Source organism: Elaeis guineensis, chromosome 10 (assembly GCF_000442705.2).
Source record: "Elaeis guineensis isolate ETL-2024a chromosome 10, EG11, whole genome shotgun sequence".
NCBI lineage: Eukaryota > Viridiplantae > Streptophyta > Magnoliopsida > Arecales > Arecaceae > Elaeis > Elaeis guineensis.
Genome location: NC_026002.2, coordinates 5,173,273 through 5,188,854, shown reverse-complemented (window position 1 = coordinate 5,188,854; position 15,582 = coordinate 5,173,273). Strand labels below are relative to the sequence as shown.

At 35.8% G+C, this 15,582-nt stretch overlaps 1 pseudogene; it reads left to right on the top strand.

The window, feature by feature from the left end:
- Positions 1–8,043: 8,043 nt before the first annotated feature.
- On the top strand, positions 8,044–11,476 carry LOC105053324 (disease resistance protein RPS2-like; annotated as a pseudogene).
- The last annotated feature ends 4,106 nt before the right edge of the window (positions 11,477–15,582 follow it).

Below are 15,582 nucleotides of genomic sequence, written 5' to 3'. Positions count from 1 at the left end.
ACTTGTGACTCATTCGGTTCTGCTGAGTCCACGGTGAGTTTATCCCTGAACTCGGAACCTAAGAGAGGGGTAGTGGCAGTGATTTCAGCGCCATGGTTCAGGAGGGCCTCTCTAGCAAGGTCTGAGGGGGGTAGAGAAGAAGAAGGGAGAGTGGGAGATGCAGAGGCTCTGGACTGAGAGAGATGTTGATCAGCCAAATAGGCTCCACTGAAATTCGTTGACGGCCTCCCACGGAGATTGCTAGGGCCAGGAGCCGCCTCGTGCCAGGACTGCTGGGCCGTCCCAGGATGAGGAAGGTCCTCACCAAAGTCCTTGCGGTAAATGTCGGCATCTTCTTGAAAAGTCGCTGCGCACCAGATATGCCAACCACCTAGTGGTCAAAGCTCGCTGCGCACCAAAAGATAAGGAACGAATTAATAAGAATGCATCCAATGACTTGCGGATTTGATGCATTCTTACTTCGCAAATATATTACTGCGAGGTCACATTAGTTTGGAATCTGATCATTGATTTCATTGTTCTGCTGCTTCAGAAAATTACCAAGTTCCCGTGAATGTTGTTAATGAGCCAATCCAGTATACATGCATTCACATGGAATGTTGTAAATGGCACGTACAAGTCAAGAATGAAATATGAATAAGCTCTGAAGTACATTTCAGAACAAATTGATATTAATGGTAAATTTATAGGGCACATAAATAATTGGAATTTACCCGGAGTCAAGTGTGTTCTCGCTGGAGTTAGGCCTCGAGGCCAAACTTTATGGATACCAATATAGCCAGTCTGGGCACAACCTAAAGAATCTCAAAAACCTGTACTTGGTATTGGCTGGTAAAATTTTGATCCAGTATGAGATCCAGTTAACCCAATATTAGTTGAAATCCTAGATCCCAAAATTTATGCATATCAGATACGGGACACACCATGTATATATTTAAGCTAATATAAAATGATGAGGGATAAGAACATCAGGTTAAGTGATGCAATCCTAGATCCCCAAATTTATGCAGATCGGATATGGGGCACACCATGTATAATATTTAAGCTAATATAAAATGACGAGGGATAAGAACATCAGGTTGAGTGACGCTGAATACAGTTACTTGAAGTCTAAAATATAGACATTTTCAAGTTAATTTATGTTAAAACAATCCAAAACTATCATGTCGTATGGTGGAGCATGAAGCTTTTGCAACATCTACTCCGCAAGCCATGGTTTCCTTGTGGCTAACACGCGCGGTAATCTTCAAATAGAGGAGGAAATAGTATGTTTATCAAAAAAATTTTTTTTTTGCATATATACCCTTCTAAACATCCAAATTTATGTGAATACCCTTTCAAAATTGATATTTATATGTATATCCTTATAAAATAATTGATTTATATGTATACCTTTCTTTTTCTTTATTTTTTGTATATATACCCACGTCATCTAATGCTATTAAAAAATTAATGGTTTAAAATTTAAATGGCTGACATACCTTTATGGGTATTTATGCAAAAAAAATTTTATAAGAATATATATGTAATTAACAATTTATGAGGGTATACAAATAAATATTAATTTTGAAAGAATATTCATGCAAATTTTGACGTTTAAGAGGGTATGCAGGTATAAATTTTTAATTTAATTTTTTTTTCTATTGTATGTTATTTTAACGAGATGGAAAGAATTTAAGCATATTAATTAATATCATAGTAAGGGTGATTCAAGTACATTAATTTTTATCTATTGCTTCTTTGTTGGATATAATTTTTATTTTTATTTTTATATCATATTAATTTTTATTTCGTATATGATTTATCATGAATAATTGCTTATTCCATGTTTAGGCTTATTAAAATGGAGTAATCGCTTTTCAAATTGAAGATGAAATTTGGAGGTTATTTTAAAAAGATTAATAATTCTATAAGAATAAAATATTATTTTGAGATACAAAAAAGCTGGTTAGTTGATGTTGACCGCTATTCTTACATGGATCTATACGATGATATAGTGCACATATTCAATTTGAAGCTTGAAGAGATCATAAAGATTTGGTCTGTGATTAGACATTTATCACCTAAGTCTTATATGATTCTAGATACAGATCATAAATTAATGAGCTTGTTTGAAGAATATAAAGATTTAATGGAGTGCTTCTTGTTTTTCATAAAAGAGGCTAATGATATACAGTTTTTTCAATCAACATTAAGTAGCCAAGACCAAAATAGAGGTGAAGTAGCTGCAATAGGGGAGGTTCGAGTGGATGACCAAAGGGAGAACTAAAAACAGAATGAAATTGAGTATTCAGTTGCATTAGAAACTGATATCTTAGCTATTGCTATTGAAAATAATGACAATAGATGAACAAAACTTTAAACAAGTAAACTGTTCCTACTATACCAACAAAGAAGCAATAGATAAAAATTAATGTACTTGAATCACTCTTACTGTGACATTAATTAATGTATTTAAATTCTTTCCATCTCGTTAAAATAACATACAATAGAAAAAAATTAAATTAAAAATTTTTGCCTATATACCCTCCTAAACGTCAAAATTTGCATGAATACCTTTTCAAAATTAATATTTATTTGTATACCCTCATAAATTGCTAATTACATATATACCTTTATAATTTTTTTTTTGCATATATACCCATAAGGACATTTCAGTCATTTAAATTTTAAACCGTTAATTAATTTTTTAACGACATTAGATGACGTGGGTATATGTACAAAAAATAAAGAAAAAGAAAGATATACATGCAAATCAAGTATTTTATAAGGATATACATGTAAATATTAATTTTGAAAGGGTATCAATGAAAATTTGGATGTTTAGAAGGGTATACATGTAAAAATTAAAAAAAAAAAAGAAGAAAAAAACCCCTTCTCTAAGTTGGTTATTATTGTTTAGTACAAGTTTTTGTTTTGGCCCCTCCTTATTTAGGTTCGCTTCAATGCCCTCCCAAGGTACCAAAGCGTACTCTTCCGGTCTTCCCCTTTTTTTTTTTTTTTAGTAAGGGAACATCTTCATTACACAGTAGGTGATATAATTTCTACCATAAGAGGAAAACAGAGGCGCCTGCTAATGAATGACAGAAGAATGACCATTGAACCCCAGAACAGAGGCACTGCTGCTAGTAGAGAACATGCCCCAAGGATGCTGAAAATATATAGAATTACAAGAGTGCATATAGAGATTTCTAACACAGCAGAAGTAGCGACTCCATATCAGTTGAGTAAACTCTTGAACTGTCCATGCTGCAACTGCTGGTTCGATTTCTTGGGTGAGCACTTGAGAGAGGAAATGATACGGCACAGATGCACCAACATAACACAGCAAATTGAATGTGCTACCATAGCATTGATACAAAAACTGCTAGTGGCACAGATGCAAATGAAATTAGAATGCATTAAATCCTCTAGATTTCTATTTGTACCAATCGGCCATTGCCATTCAATCCTTCACATGATTAAATCAGCGCACCAATTGCTGTAGCGCACCAATTGCTGTTGAAGGGAGAGCCGAAAAAGCATAACACCCTAACAAATATATATGATATCCTAAATGATATATATGATATCCTAAATAATATATATTGCTTTTTGATACTTTATATGACTTCTTGTCAATATACATGACATCTTGAATAATATATATGACTTTCTGTAAATATATATGACATCCTGAATAATATATATGACTTCTTTTATCTTTATATGATATCCTATTGGTTATTATAACTTTCTAATACCTTATATGAATTTTTATTAGTTATAATAACCAACATAGTCTCATATAAAGACACGAAAAGTTATATATATTATTCAAAATATTATATATATTTACGAAAAGTTATATATATTATTCAGGATGTCATATATATATATATTGATAGAAAATCATATAACACATTAGGAAGCTATCTATATTGTTTAAGATATCATCTATATTGACAAGAAGTCATATATATTATTTAGAATATCATATATATTGATAGAAAACCATATATATAAGGCATCAGGAAGCCATATATATTGTTCAGGATGTCATATATATATATACATACACAGGAAGTCATATATTGTTGAGGATATCATATATATTCACAAAAAATCATATAAGACATCAAGAAGCTACAATAACCAACAGGATATCATATAAAGATACAGAAAATCATATATATATATTGTTCAAGATGTCATATATATTCACAGAAAGTTATATAAGACATCAAAAAATAATAATATTATTGTTTGATTCTATGGAGGATAAGGACACTTTCATCAGTAAAAATCTGATTAAAAAAAATTGAGCAGTATTAAATATTTGTTCATTATTAATTACGCTATGTACTCTAATATGATTGGACGGTGTATTTTCATGTCAATTTTGCTGCATCACTTGTGGTGCATAAAGAAATACTCTTGCATGTTTACTACTATTTTTTCCACTTATCTCGCAACTTATAATTTTATTTTTCATCATCACAAGCTTCCTTCACGCTTACAAGTTGACCAAGACTCATCAAGAAAGTATGTCAGAGGGAATAATATAAATGAATTACAGGTAGCCACACTAGTTTGCCGATTAAATTTGTTTTTTATTTTTTAAAAGAGAGGAGGCAATAACTTGGAGAGGATTGGAGATTCCATGACTTGGGAGTTACATTCAAGTCAGATCTCTGCTGGTTGGTATTTGAATGTGAACATGAAGTTTGTTCAAGTACTCGCTATTGAATTCTATCAAAAAAAAAAAAGGTACTCGCTGTTGAAGAGAAGGGAAAAAAAAAAAAAAAAACAAACAGCCGGCACTCGAATATTTCATTGTATTATGATAGTAACTATGATCTTGAGTATGCTTGTTGGTTTGTTAGGACATCAATAGAATTAGGTACATCGACCATGTCTAATCGTATTATTGTGATTAGTAAATACATAAAATTCTTGATAGACTACTATTCATGGGACCAGCCCAACACGGCGGCTATCATGATATGTATTTTTTTTTCTTAGCATGATGTCACTTAGTTCCATAAAATGTAATTAAGTATTATTTATCAACTTAGTTAATATCATGCTGATAAGAAAAGATATGACACATTTGTCATCTCATGAATGTACCATGCCAAACAATCCACTGGGCATTATTGGAAGAAGGTCAACTACGTTACATAGGAGTTGTCGTCCGTCTGCCGTGATGAACCTCTTACAAACTAGATTGGCCGAGCAACTCCGCTCCTTGCAATGAGATGCAAGTTGCCCTCCACCAAAATTGGGTTAAAACAAAAGAAAAGGAAAGATTCCGGCTTTGTCTTGGTTGTAGTAATTTTTATTTCAAAAAAATATGACTACGACTTAAAGAAGAATAAAGGAAAAGCCCAACGATGATCACATGACGGCAACAGGCCTTTTTTTTATATACGCAGCAGATCTCTTCTGGCTAGTATGTGAAGGCAAATGTGAAGGTTGTTCAAATACCTATTATTAGAGGAAAGAAAAAACAAACAAATAAATAAATAAATATTATTTAAATATCTAAAGAGATACTTGATTGGAGAGAGTCGGGATTTCGAATCAGAATCAGAATGGATAATTTTTATTTCAATGATTTGATGAGAAGGAGTCTCATTTTTATTCCAATTATGGGATGGAATGGAAATAGCACAATTAATCCAAAACTCAATTTTTATTTTATCCTAAAAATTTAAATTTCAATTTTGATTTCAATTTCGATCACGAAGTAAACGCTTCAGAAAATTTGATCATTTTGATTCTGATTCCAATACATTTCAATTTTGATTGCAAATGAAGCACTCTTTAATTATATTATGATAGTAACTATGATCTAGTGTGCTTGTTGATTTGTTTGAACATCAATAAGGTTATGTCCATCATATTAAATAGAATTATTATGATTAGAAAATACATAAAATTCTTGATAGACTACTATTCTATGTTTGTCCAGATATACCAATCAGTTGTAAATGAAATATATCACCAACTATACATATTATGTATTTACAATTTATTATCTTTGATTTTATCCACCAGATCCATGATGCTCCTTATTTGCCTTACTCTTAGTACTCTAGCTCGGTCTTTTTTACATACGCATAACTAGGAATGGAGCTTTGATGGTCAACAAATTCATCAAAATTAATTTAAACTATTCTTTTTGAGGGTGTAGTTTGGTATGTGTGTGTGTGTAAAATAAACTAAGTGAGAGAGTACCTTACTCCATTTCTTCTCAAAAAGAGCAATCATCTATCACCTGAAGCTTAGAAGCAAAATGTTGTTGTAAGACTCAAGTCCAAGATGAATGTGATTGAAGTCAAACTCCTTCAGACTCGGAGGCTCGGTGCTGGTCTGAGGACTAGAATGTCAAGAGGAACTTGCAAAGAAAGTTCACTATCACTAAAAATTCATTGGCAGAGGATCCTCCGATGCTTAAGTCAGTCGAAGCATGAGAACAATAGAGAAAAGAGAGAGGGAGAGAGCTAGAGTGAGGGTTCTTCTTTTAGAGCAGAACTTATCTAGAGGTTTCTCATATTATCTTTTTATATAGAGGTAGAGCTGTCAGCCAATACATCTGAATTCGATAGCCACCGTTAGACCCTAGCTCCCTAGGTTGTTAGACCATGATATGATAGGCTATTATGATAGAAAATTCGTCAACTAATCTATGAATCAGGGATGTTAGTCATGGGTTTCAGTCGTAGATGCTGTTTATATTCTAAAAGTTATTAGAAGATTCTAATGGATTGTCCACATGGCTGAATAAGCTAGTGGCTAGAGATCAATATGAGATCGAGGCTTCACATCCTCTCTTCCATCGATTGTGAGGCTTCATTTTTTGTCCTTGATAGGATGCCAACCCCAGGATCAATAGCCTTTGAGCCGGGGATTGGATAGAAGCCAATGATACGAAGTTGTTTCGTCTTGATCTCTTAAATTTTTTCATGATAGTTATAGTGAGTGGTGAGTGTTCGGCCATGATCTTTAGAGAAAAAAAGTTAGATCAGATAGCAAATAACCTCCAAACACAAACAAATTAGTACTCTGTTGCTTTTCTCCAATTTTTTCGTACGGGTATAACTGAAAGCCCACATGACCTATCTACACGACCCTTACCAGGTTTCGTTGTCCTAATGTCCAGGTGACATTAGGCTAAATTTTATGGCTCTATCTCTTAGAAGCGCCTCGAGTTTCACCTTCCAAGCACGGGACACTCCTTCCATAGGCATTGGCCGTGAGACTTGGTGCTTATCTCAGGGCTTAGATGTCCTTTTAGCTAGTTATTTAAACCCTAAGATGCCATATCGGCCAATTTATAAGTCACATATGTTTGTGTGACGCTAAAGAGCGAACAATATGGAACTCCATTAGTGCGATTTCTTGATTTGGTGTATGATTTCTCAAGATTATTCACTAAATTATATGATGTGTCAAAATTGTTGACTAATTTTTCAAATTTAGAAGCTCAATGATTTTTATTGCAAGTAGCCTAAAAGTTGGTGAGATAAAAATATATTTAATTTTTAATTATTTCTTTCCTTTAGTTTTTTATTTCACGAAAGCACTTTGCCCAATAAGAAAGCTCTATCCAAGGAAAAAAGATATTTCAAGAAGCAATATTTTTATGGTTTTTCTACTTCATATAAATCGAAACTTCCAGAGTTGAACATGGTGCTAGATTCTGATGCCTTAGTTAATGTTTCGTCTATCTTTACGATCCTGATATATATCATCCTAAAAACATCAGACCACTCCCTTACGTACAGTGACAGTTTGTCTTTTATTTTGTTTGAGAGTCCCACTCCGCTGGCTGCCATCCAAAGGCATCCACCAGTACCACCTGTTCTTTTCTAAATAAGTTATTAATGCCACCTCCTTGGAGATTCAGTTTGATTGACCCACCCGGTGCACATGCATGCAGGCCCCCGCCATATTTATCAATACCAGAAGGGGAAATAAAAGAATTGTCGCTTGTTCCCCTTGCAAGCGCATGTACCTCTGCGCGGGCAGGGAAGCCTCTGCTTCCATATGATCAACCTTCTCGTTTCCTCAGTCCTCGCAATGAAACTCGTTCCCCTGAGCTTAATCCTTCAATTCTTTGCCACATACTGGAACTCTTTAGTGCTACCCAATATTCCAGTAGCCACTGATGTTGCAGGAAGCTGATACCTCTAATGGAAGTTATTATCCCGCACCTCAGATATCTCACAGAGAGCAGAGAAAATGTGAAAGCTCTAACCGATGCGATGGATGGATTGAAAGCTACAAGGGCCAGTGTCATGGATAATATTGATATCGCCGAGAGAGAAGGGCAAAGGCGAACTCCGGAAGCAACCGATTGGCTCAACAGGGTGGAAGCAGAAGAAGGTGAAGTGGTCAAAATGAAGAAGCCTGCCGGAAGAGGAAGAGGGTGCTGGGAGTCCCCTCAACTGGGTCTCGAGCTACAAAGCTGGAGAGAGAGCCAAGAAGAAGGCTAAGGTGGTGGAGGGCTGCAAACTGAAGGACGTTCTATCGTCGTCGCAAGGAGGTTGCCACCGTCGTCCATTCAGGAGATGCCTGCCGTTCCTGGGTGGTAGGAATGGAGTCAAATATAAACAACGTCTTGCTTCACCTTGCTAATGATGATGTGGGTATCATCGCGATTTGGGGCATGGGAGGGGTCGGCAAAACCACTGTCCTGAGTAGGATCAACAACAGTTTCCTCCCGCAGTGAGAGGAGCTCGGAGTTCGACCATGTGATATGGACGGTGGCTTCCAAAGAGTGTACTCTGGAGAAGCTTCAGAAGGGAATAGCCCAGAAATTGGGACTGGATCTGGAGGCCTCTGCACAGCCACCAAACATGGTCCTCTTCGAGAACCTCAAGAGCAAGAACTTCCTGTTGCTACTGGATGACATGTGGAGAGGCTTCGAGCTGGAGGATGTGGGGATCCACGTCCCGGCACTGGAGGGAATCAGCATAAGCGCAAAGTATACTCACCACCCGATCGCAGGACGTTTGCGGCAAAATGAGCGCCGATGCCGAGATAAAGATGAACTGCTTGGGGCAGAGAGAGGCGCTGGATCTGTTCAACTTTCATCTGGGTAAGCAGACTCTCAGCTCTCACCCTGACATACCTGAGCTTGCAGGAGAGGTTACGAAGGAGTGCAGAGGCTTGCCGCTCGCTCTCAAGACGATCGGACGGGCCATGCGCAACCGGAGGGAACCCAAGCACTGGAGGCACGTAATCAAGTTGCTGAAGGACTCCAAGCATGCTGAGATCCAGGAAATGGAGATCCTACCGGAGGGAGATGAAGAAAGAGACATGTTTCGCATATTAAAGCTCAGCTATGATAATTTGCACGATGACACGACGAGGCAATGCTTCTTGTCCTGTTGCTTGTGGCCTGAAGACTATCCAATTAAGAAATCCGAACTTATAGAATGCTGGATGGGTCTAGGCTTAATCGATGAATCAAATAGAAACCTGTTCTGGGGTGAGGACCACATTAGAATCCTGGAAGGAGTATGCTTACTGGAGCCCGGTGATGATGAAGAGACGGTGAGAATGCATGATGTTATTCGAGACTTAGCACTATGGATCGCTTCTGATTGCGGGAAGAACAAGAATAAATGGTTTGTTCAAGCTGGTGTTGGTTTGGAGGAAGCAATAGATGTGAAACAGAAATGGATTGGGATAGAAGCAGCAGAAAGAATATCGCTAATGAATAATCTTATACGAATGTTGCCCCAATCCCTTCCTCGTCGGCCCAGTCTCAAAGTCTTGATGCTCCAGAGGAACATGTCTCTTAGATGGATCCCATCTGACCTTTTCCAATGCATGCCTGCTCTAACTTATCTAGATCTATCCAATACCATCTTGGAGGAGTTACCGAAAGAGATTGGCATACTGGTTCAGTTGCAGTATCTTAATTTATCCTTTACATACATCAAAGCGTTGCCGAAGGAGCTAGCATGTCTGAAAGAGCTGAAGTACTTGCTATTGAGATCTACCCTCTTCTCTTGAGAATACCTCGTGGCGTGATATCAAATCTTTCTAAGCTGCGGCATCTTGATCTATTTGGAGTCATGTATGCAGGCTGGCAAGTTGATGGTGGCAGAGATCGTGGTGATGAAGAGGCTACAGCAAGTTTGGAAGAGCTAGAAGAACTGAACTCGAAGGTGACGTTGTTGACAACCCTCGGAATCACAGTAAATGCAGTGCTGACGCTCCAAAAGCTCTCCAGGTTAGAGAATGTGGTTACCCGGTGCCTCTGCGTAAAGAGGATGAGCAGCTCGGCATCCATCCAGTTGGCACCATCCATCGCCAGAGCCCAACTTGGAGGCTTCAAAATGTTGAAGAGCCTACAGGAGCTGATGATCACATCCTGTCAATCCTTGGTGAAGCTGGAGGTGGATGGCGAGGACCAGGATAATGACATGGATTGGCGACTTCCAGATCTTGAAATCTCGAACTCAATAAGCTTGTGAAATTAAAGGTGATTGAGTGGAGGAGAGTATCGATCTCAGATTTCCTTCCGCAGCTGCGGTCACTGAAGATTGTAATCTGCTACGAGTTGGAGAATGTTAACTGGGTTCTGCAGCTCCCACGGCTCGAGATTCTGCAAATGAAGTTCTGCGCCAAAATGCGGCAAGTGATCGATGATTCAGTAAGTAGCCATGTTGGCCATAACTCACCACCTTCCTTTCGTTGTCTCAAGACATTGGTTCTGTACACATTAAACAGCCTAACTAGCATCTGTGATCAGGCAATCAGTTTCCCTTCTTTGGAAATCATCGAAATTACTCATTGTGACGAGCTGAAGCAGCTGCCCGTCAAGATCATGGGGAGCAACTTACGGGAAATACGTGGCAGTGAAGGATGGTGGCAAAGCTTACAGTGGCAGGATGACAAAATCAAAGCCTCCCTCCTCCCCTATTTCAGGAGTTCCAGATGATGACAATATGCATCCCAGATTGTTGGTTCGAGGGTCTTCTTTCTGGCTCAGCTTCGTTCTCTCGATGTTTAATTGTAAATCCTGAAGGAATGGATATCACTTTTATGGCCCTATTATTTTGGAGCACAAATCCTGAGCTTTGAGTAGCCTACACCACAAAGCGCTATGCAGCTATTAGTAGCCACTAGGAGATAGATGGCTATTAAATAAGATGGTCCATGAGTATGTACTATATCATACATGAGATGCATGTTTTTTGATGACCGCTTATCTTTTGATGGCAGCCATTGAAAGTCACACAGCATTTTGCGGTGCGGTCCATGCAACAGGGAACCCGATTAATTGTTCTAGTTAGCTTTGGAAGTGTGTTGAAAATGATATAGGATTCTGCCATGGTAGTGTTTTGGACACAGGGATCCACGCTGAGAGCTATTTCACATCATATTCTTCGAAATATTTTTATTTTATTATCTAGGTATGCAGATCTTTCTATTTGGCACATCTAATACTGTAGCTGATTGGGTTGCGGCATATATTACAGAGTATATCGATGATTTTTTGTGGATTGATCTGGAGGATGATTCTTAAGTTTTTTAAGATTTTTTTTGCTTTTTTATTCTCTTGGATGTATTCACACAAGACTTGTTTGAATGATTCATTTTTATTAAAAAAAAAAATGTGAAAGATGTGAATGGAAGGGCGCCTTTTGATTTAGCAATCATTGCAAAAATCATGGTAGATACTACATCCTACATATTGTTGGTGATACATTCCATTTACAGCTGATTGCATACGCTATATAATGCTGATTGTGTAAACCATTTATAATGGATTAATTGTATATACTTTGTATAGCTGATGGTATACACCCTGTATTGTGGATCGCATGCACCATGTATAACCGACGAGATGTGTATATGTAGGTGTTCTTACCTTTGTGAATGAAGTAGAAATAAGCAAGTTTCTCTCTTCAAAAATCTTCCTTTATTATTCCTCGGTCTATCTATTCTTGTTATTATCAAAATTTTGCTAAAATTATCAAAAGGTTCAACATCATATTAAAAATACCATTTAAAATGCAAAGAAAACAATACCATTTAAAGACAAACTCTTAAAATCACTAAAGAACAAATTGCCTACTCTAGGTAGGATGATTGAGTAGAACAAAACTAGGAATAGAATCTCAGTATAAACAAGTAATGATTCTCAACACTCCCTCTCATTATAAAATCCATGGTGACAATGCCAAGCTTGCTATGTAAATTTTCAAATCACTCGACTACTAGTCCTTGGTGAAAATATCCACTAGTTGATCTTTTGTTGAAATCTTTCTTTTTTTTTTTTCTCACATTATAAACCACCGACAAAAAATATAAGAAACACTACTAGGTCAAGGAACCATATCTCATTTCTTATTCATTTTAAAGGTCAAAATCTCTTCTTTTATCGCATCGTCCTAGATACCCATGCCCTGGGCCTCAACATATGAAGTGGGTCATAGCGGATCAACAATAGTAAAAATATAACAATAATTAATAGAAGAACAATTTAATCTTCATACCTATCAACTAGTTTCTTTTTCTCTTGGTTCTCCACAATGGTAATAGATTCTCAAGAGCTTCAAATTCATCTTCAAGTAACTTTATATCTTCTTCTCTAATAATATATTTTTTTTCTTAAAAATTAGAGGCATGTGGACTAGTTTTCCATGGACTTTTATGGGAGTTCAAAGTAGGCAAAGATGAAGAAGACTAGCTATTGAGTTGAGGAAAAAGAATCAGCTGGACAAGGGGAAGAAGGTTCCCCAATTTTTGTGGAATAACACTCTTTTTGGATATCTGATCCTCATTAGAAATTGATTTAAATTCACTAACTAGGAAATAGGACCCATCAGAAAATCACCAAGAAGGACTCTCATCAAAAATATGTCTAGAGATATAAATCTTCATGATCTCAGGATTAAAGTATCTCTAGCATTTTGTAGTATCATGATAGCTAAGAAACATGCATCTAACAAACTTCTTTTCTATCTTATTATACAATATATCTAAATCATGCACAAAGCAACCACATCCAAACGTATGAAAATAAGAAATATCAAGATACTTTCCAAACAATATTTCATAAAGAGTCATCTTGTCAATACTTCTCAAAAGTGTCTTATTAAAGGTATTAACTATCATCTACGTGCACTCTTCTCAAAATTCATACTTTACATTCTTTGCATGAATCACACTATGGATAATTCAAATAGATACCTATTCTTCCTATCTATCGCATCATTCTATTCAAAGATTCTTAGGCAAGTAAATTGTTTGCATATATAGCAATATTAATCGAATAATTAAAGAATTCCTTTGAAATATATTTGCCACCACCTTTGGTTCTTAAGTAGCCAATTTTTAATTTGAAGAGACTTTTAACTAGATTTTTAAATTAGCAAAATTTTTAAATACTTCTAAATTTTCTCTAACAAAATAAATCTAGATATATCTAGAGAAATCATCGATAAGGATAACTATATACCTCAGATCGATCAGTGAAAGATGGAGTATTAACCCTCCTTGTGAGATTTGAATATATCAACTATAGCAGCCGGAAAGATCTTGTTTGGCTTTCCCTTAAAGATAGCTTATGCATCTTTTCATACTAGACAAATTATGACTTAACATCAATGAAGTGAACAAAACTAGTCACAAGAGTTTCAGCAGTCCAAGACGCAAACATGTAATGGAATAACAGTTGTAGATGAGAATAACAAAATAATTACTTCCCTTTTCTTAATTACAAAAATAGTGTTGCTATTAGCAACTAAGAAGGTAAATGAAAATCACTAGCTTGTTTCCAATGTAATAAAAAAAATAAGAACAAAATACTTTTGTCTTTTCTCTCTTGTTTCCCACGTCTAAGTGTATGATCTGTTCCAAATACAGCCAATGCATAAAAACATTGATTCACAATGCTCTTTTAATCAAGTTGGATATTCATGAAAAAGACCTAGAAGGAAAGGACAATTTGAATAAAGTGTCCCAACCTCAATTCATAATAATAAGAAACTAGATTTTAGTTCTCTTGATTGATCATATTTACTATTTAAGTCTCTTGCAACATTTCGGGGGAACTTGGATGTTTAGTAACATAAAGACATATTCTAATGCTACCAAATACATCTAAATATGCATGGACACAACTTACATTATCCAATATGATTCTAAAAATGTGGAAAAGCATTTGTTTTTAACAAAAATAATTAGATATACAAATTATACCAATGATTTTAGAAGAGGCAAATAAAATACAAGTACTTTAAATGGTGATGGTGTCACATGGGGGATCAGCACAAATACTAAGGTCAGTCTAAACCACTTATCTTATAACCTGGCATGGCTACGAGTTCTTGAAGAGAAAATTGACCCAATTTTCAAAGTAGTTTGCTTTAATGAAGTGCGATCTATATAAATTTATAGATAGATTTCTAGAGAAGCTCATCTTACTTATTAGCTTAATCAATCCGAACTCAAATTAGCAAGTTCAAAAAAAAAAAAAAAAAACACACCAAGCTTCAAGTTATCTCCTAATTTTCTAACATCATTTGATAATAAATAATTCAAACAGCAAACTCCAAAAAAACAAATAATTAATAACGCAGAGTCATTAGTAGGTACGATGACTTGAGCATAATAAAATATAGAAGAGAAATAAGAAATATCTAAATAAAGAAGATTTTAAAGTGAAGAAGACCATGAATGATAGGATGAATTGCTAGAGTTCTATCCATTTCAAGAGTCTCAAAAGATCCTCAATCTCCATGCAACTATTTTCTTGACATGGACCAATAAGGGTCAATAGGGGCCCATATCCTTTTGTGTCGTGAGTGTTTCTTTTATCTGAAATATTGTAGTTCTTTCTGTATATGATTCTTACTATCATAAATTTGGATTAATTATTAATCTATATTTAATAACATCAGAGTGTTTAAATCTTTTATTAATTATTATTTTTTATAATAACAATGATAAATATTGCCATCCCATTTTAAAACCCTATCCGGCTCCATTGATCTCTTAAAATAGTTTGGGTCGGATCTATCAATCAATCAGATCAGATCAGATCATGAATCAATCTGATCTATTTGTAGTCATATCTCAGATGCTTGATGTAACTTCCATGGTGAGTGTTCGGAGCTACAAGTTTTCTATCGGGAGAGGGGAAAAGAAAAAAAAAAAAAAACAGCGTGGAAGTAGGTACCCTCTAGGCGGTTGGATGCCAACATCATGTCTTACTCGTGAGTCCACGTCCAAATCGTGTCTCAGATTGATGTGCCTCCCCAGTCACTCCCCCACAGTGTTTATTCATTTATTTTTGCTGATTGGAGTCACTAAGCCTTACTTGAATGCGCCCAAAAATAATATTCCGTGATTAGCGTGTCACGTACGCTACAAAAATGATACAGGATGGGTATTATAGAAAAAAATTACGGATCGAATTTCAAATTTTGCCATATTTTTTATAATACTAATTTTTAAGAAAAAACTTAAAAATCAAATATTTTCACTAACAGAATCATTAATCCCATAATTTAAAATAAAAAAATGATATTCTCTTTCTTTCTTATTTTTATAATATACTTTTTATCAATA